Raw genomic sequence first — 6298 nt, forward strand, 5'->3', positions numbered from 1 at the left:
GCTACACCCGCAATAACATCTGCTAAATATGTGTATGTGACCAATACAATTTGATTTAATTTGATTTCATGTTGTTATGAAACTTGTGTTTCAAAGTGTATTACCTCTCCATACTGTCAGCCTTTGTTCTTCTTATGTAAAGGATAATCAATGAGGGGCTATGCATTCTCTGGAAAATAATGAACAACTTGGAAGGTGTGTTCCGCGACATGCAAGTGGAGTTGAACTGACCTTCCACAGAGTTGCATTATTTTCCAGAGAACGCATAGAGCCCCATGTTGATTGTCCCTTTTATACCATGGCTATAATATAGCACATTTACCGCTATAAATGTGTTCATTTGCAGGTAGAAATGTGTTTAACATCCACTCTACTAAAAACATTTAGTGGAGAGGAGTTGCCACATTTATCCAATAAAACCTTTTTTCATAACGTTATTGAGAAAATTGAGGAGGAATATCGATGTCATTTTTTATGACATGGTCTAAGAAGCTAAATTTGTTTTTCCATCAAAATATTAATTATTTTACAGTTAAGAATCTGTCACAAGAGAAAAGATAAATTGCCCTTATTAAACTCTCCAGATAATTTTCCATCAATGGATATTGTTTTAAAAACCTCTTATGGATCTCTACAGATCGGTGTCCCACCCTAAGGATGGTTGAGCTAATGTGCGCTAATGTGGTTAGCATGACAATGTAAGTAACAAGAAGATTTAACAGGACATAGACATATCTGATATGGGCAGAAAGCTTAAATTCTTGTTAATCTAACTGCACTGTCCAATTTACAGTAGCTATAACAGTGAAATAATACCATGTTATTGTTTGAGGAGAGTGCACAATTATGAACTTGAAAATATATTAAGAAACCAATTAGGCACATTTGGGCAGTCTTGATACAACATTTTGAACAGATATGCAATGGTTCATTGTATCAGTCTAAAACGTTGCAGATACACTGCTGCCATCCAGTGGCCAACATTTAAATTGCGCCTAAAATCCTAAGTCAGATAATGGCCTTTCTCTTGCATTTTAAAGATGATGGAACAAAAAAAGACCTACCTGTTTTTTTCTTTGTATTATCTAATGCTCGATCTAATTTGTTATATTCTCCTACATGAATTTCACATTTCCACAAACTTCAAAGTGTTTCCTTTCAAATGGTATCAAGAATATGCACATCCTTGCTTCAGGTCCTGAGCAACAGGCAGTTAGATTTGGGTATGTCATTTTAGGCAAAAATTGAAAAAAAGGATCCGATCCTTAAGAGGTTTTAACTTTTGACTGCTATGATTAAGCAATAAGGCTTGAAGAGGTGTGTTATATGGCCAATATACCACGGCTAAGGGCTGTTCTTAGGACATAGCCCTTAGCCGTGGTATATTGATCATATACCACAAACTTCTGGGGTGCCTTATTGCTATTGTAAACTGGTTACCAGCGTAATTAGAACAGTAAAAAATATGTTTTTGTCATTCCTGTGGTACACGTCTGATATATCATGGATTTCAACCCATCAGCATTCAGGCTCAACCACCCAGTTTATAATTGTAAATAAATCCCCCTTGTGCATGTGCATAACTATAGATACATCTGACAGGAGAGTTTGAGTGATGAAAGTTGGACAGGGGATCTCGAAATCTCTGTGCAAGAAACACTTCAAAAAGATTGTGCCATTATTATGTGCCAGATCTTAAGACCACAAATCGTTATAAATGGCCTATTTGCAAGATTGACTTGTTATTTCAATAGGCATAGGCTACTGAATAAAATCTGGGTTTATAATTGCAATTCAACTTTTCCATGGTTTGCTGAGCTACAGTCGGAAGTTTACATACACTTAAATTGGAATCATTAAAACTTGTTTTTCAACCACTCAACAAATTTCTTGTTAACAAACTATAGTATTGGCAAGTCGGTTAGGACATCTTCTTTGTGCATGACACAAGTCATTTTCCAACAATTCTTTAAAGACAGAATATTTCACTTGTAATTCACTGTATCACAATTCCAGTGGGTCAGAAGTTCACATACACTAAGTTGACTGTGCCTTTAAACAGCTTGGAAAATTCCAGCAAATGATGTCATGGCTTTAGAAGCTTCTGATAAGCTAATTTACATAATTTGAGTCAATTTGAGGTGTACCTGTGGATGTATTTCAAGGCCTACCTGCAAACTCAGTGCCTCTTTGCTTGACATCATGGGAAAATCAAAAGAAATCAGCCAAGACCTCAGAAAACAAATTGTAGACCTCCACAAGTCTGGTTCATCCTTGGAAGCAATTTCCAAATTCCTGGAGGTACCACGTTCATCTGTACAAACAATAGAACGCAAGTATGAACACCATGGGACCACGCAGCCTTCATACCGCTCAGGAAGGAGACGCGTTCTGTCTCCTAGAGATGAACATACTTTGGTGAGAAAAGTGCAAATCAATCCCAGAACAACAGAAAAGGACCTTGTGAAGATGCTGGAGAAAATATGTACAAAAGTATCTATCTGTCTGATGAAACAAAAATATAATTGTTTGGCCATAATGACCATCATTATGTTTGGAGGAAAAATTGGGAGGCTTGCAAGCTGAAGAACACCATCCCAACCGTGAAGCACGGGGGTTGGCAGCATCGTGTTCTGGGAGTGCTTTGCTGCAGGAGCGACTGGTGCACTTCACAAATTAGATGGCATCATGAGGTTGGAAAATTATGTGGATTTATTGAAGCAACATCTCAAGATATCAGTCAGGAAGTTAAAGCTTGGTTGCAAATGGGTCTTCAAAATGGACAATGAACCCAAGCATACTTCCAAAATTGTGGGAAAATGGCTTAAGGACAACAAAGTCAAGGTATTGGAGTGGCCGTCACAAAGTCTGACCTCAATTCTATAGAAAACATTGCGGGCAGAACTGAAAAAGCATGTGCGAGCAAGGATGCCTACAAACCTGACTCAGTTACACCAGCTCTGTAAGAAGAATGGGCCAAAATTCCCCCAACTTATTGTGGGAAGCTTGTGGAAGGCTACCCGAAACGTTTGACTCAAGTTAAACAATTTAAAGGCAATGCTACCAAATACTAATTGAGTGTATGTAAACTTCTGACCCACAGGGAATGTGATGAAAGAAATAAAAGGTGAAATAAATAAATCATTCTCTCTACTATTATTCTGACATTTCATGTTCTTAAAATAAAGTGTGATCCTAACTGACCTAAAGCAGAGAATTTTTGCTCTGATTAAATGTCAGGAATTGTGAGAAACTTAGTTTAAATGTATTTGGCTAAGGTGTATGTAAACTTCCGACTTCAACTGTACATGCAGGTAGCCTATAGCCCCTTATCGGCAGTGGCGTAAGGACTTAAGGCGTAAGGCGTAAGGACTTAAGTTGAAATATTTTAAAGTACTACTTAAGGCATTTTTGGGGGTATCTGTACTTTTTATTCATATTTTTGAATGCTTTTACTTTTACTTCACTACATTCCTAAAGAAAATAATGTACTTTTTACTCCCTACATTTTCCTTCACACCCAAAAGTACTCATTAAATGTTTTTTATAAAAAATAAAAAATTACCCCCTTTTTCTCCCCAATTTTGTGGTATCCAATTGTTAGTAGCTACTATCTTGTCTCATCGCTACAACTCCCGTACGGGCTCGGGAAAGACGAAGTTTGAAAGTCATGCGTCCTCCGATACACAACCCAACCAAGCCGCACTGCTTCTTAACACAGCACGCATCCAACCAGGAAGCCAGCCGCACCAATGTGTCAGAGGAAACACCTTGCACCTGGCAACCTTGATTAGCGCGCACTGCGCCCGGCCCGTCACAGGAGTCGCTGGTGCGCGATGAGACAAGGATATCCCTCCAAATCAAATCAAAATCAAATCAAATTTTATTTGTCACATACACATGGTTAGCAGATGTTAATGCGAGTGTAGCGAAATGCTTGTGCTTCTAGTTCCGACAATGCAGTAATAACAAGTAATCTAACTAACAATTCCAAAACTACTGTCTTGTACACAGTGTAAGGGGATAAAGAATATGTACATAAGGATATATGAATGAGTGATGGTACAGAGCAGCATAGGCAAGATACAGTAGATGGTATCGGGTACAGTATGTACAAATGAGATGAGTATGTAAACAAAGTGGCATAGTATAGTATAAAGTGGCTAGTGATACATGTATTACATAAGGATACCGTCGATGATATAGAGTACAGTATATACGTATGCATATGAGATTAATAATGTAGGGTAAGTAACATTTATATAAGGTAGCATTGTTTAAAGTGGCTAGTGATATATTTACATCATTTCCCATCAATTCCCATTATTAAAGTGGCTGGAGTTGAGTCAGTGTCAGCCAGAGTCTCTGGTTGTACAGCGCCCATATCTACTGTGCCACCCGGGAGGCCCTTGTTACATTTTCAATGCTTAGCAGGACAGGAAAATATTCAATTTCACACACTTATGAAGATAATCCATGGTCATCCCTACTGCCTCTGTTCTGGCGGACTCACTAAACACAATTCATTGTTTGAGTGTTGGAGCATGCCCCTGGCTATCCGTACATTTTTAAAACAAGAAAATGGTGCCGCCTGCTTTGATTAATATAAGGAATTTGAAATGATGTATACTTACACTTTTACTTTTGATGCTTAAGTATATTTAGAACCAAACACTTTTAGACTTTTACTCAAGTAGTATTTTACTGGGTCACTTTCACTTTTACTTGAGTAACTTTCTATTAAAGGTATCTATACTTTTACTCAAGTATGACATTTAGGTACTTTTTCCACCACTGTTGATCGGCCAACACGCCAACATTTAATTTCAAGGAAAAGTCCACAATTAAACTGACGTTAAATGTGGCGAATGATACATTTACGATAGAGCCAGTGGCAACCTGTTTAGCTAAAAAAATATTTACAAAGATAAAAAATATATATTTTTAGTTTTCTGTGCCTGTTTGGCATGTTATTTTGGTATTAATACGTGTCACATATCAATGTAAAAAAAGAAAAGAAAATTGGTAATGAAGCCTTATACAAACATGGTCTATTTTTTGCTTTATTAAGTAAGGTAGCTCCAAAATGTTGTTATGTTACAGCCATATTCTAAAATTGACTAAATTGTTTTTTCCCTCATCAATCTACATTCAATACCCTATAATGTCAAATCAGGTTATATCTACCGTAGCTTTGATTGGACTGATCATGTCAACATGATACTTTAAAAATCTTAGCTAGCAAGCTAGACAAGAGGTCATCATCATGAATCGAGTCGACAATCTACAAGCAAATCCTTTTCAATCCTTGTCATATATAGGACAATTATAGATAAAACTTATCGGTGCTCATCGGCCACTGGACGTAAACATTACTCAACAAGTTGGAAATCGCAAATTCAACAGTGAGTGGTTTGGAAGGAGTCAGTGGCTAACTGCAAGTGTTGCAAAGCTATCACTAGCCTGATATTCAGTGGAGTGGGTGTGTCATCCAAGTCTGGGTTTAAGGGTCTCTTTTCCAAGCTTAAAAGGATAAACATTCACATGCAACACCATGGGCCAGAAAAGTTTGAATACATTGGCCATGCTGTCAATCCAGCATTACCTCTGCCGCGTTCAAAACAACTGGAAACTCGGAACTGGCAAATCTCAGACTTCAGTGAGTTCAAGACAACTGGGAACTGAGCTCCAACTGGGAAAATACATTTTGAATGGTCATCCAACTCGGAATTCCAAGTCGGGAACTCAGGCGTCTTTCTAAAGCTCCGACCTGAAGATCACTGACGTCAAGATTCAACCTTGTTTTTTTCAGAGTTCCCAGTTGTCTTGAAAGCACCATAAATCCAGAGAATGCCAGACATTGATGACAAAGTTTTCTCACAAGAAGGACTGTCGTGCCACCTTCCTGTTCAAGTGAGCACAGCACAACAAGGTGAGTCCAAAAATGTATTGTATGCTGTTGCATAAATTACATTATACGCCAGGGAGCTATGTACAGTACATTCAGAAAGTATTCAGACCGCTTGACTTTTTCCACATTTTGTTACGTTACAGGCATATTCTAAAATGTATTAAATAGTTTTTTCCCCAGATTAATCTACATTCAATACACCATAATGATAAAGCAAAAACAGAAATATCACATTTACATAAGTATTCAGACCCTTACTCAGTAGTTTGTTAAAGCACCTTTGGCAGTGATTACAGCCTTGAATATTTTTGGGTATGACGCTACAAGCTTGCCACAACTGTATTTGGGGAGTTTCTCCCATTCCTCAATGCAGATCCTCTCAAGCTC

Source organism: Oncorhynchus mykiss, chromosome 8, assembly GCF_013265735.2.
Source record: "Oncorhynchus mykiss isolate Arlee chromosome 8, USDA_OmykA_1.1, whole genome shotgun sequence".
Classification (NCBI taxonomy): domain Eukaryota; kingdom Metazoa; phylum Chordata; class Actinopteri; order Salmoniformes; family Salmonidae; genus Oncorhynchus; species Oncorhynchus mykiss.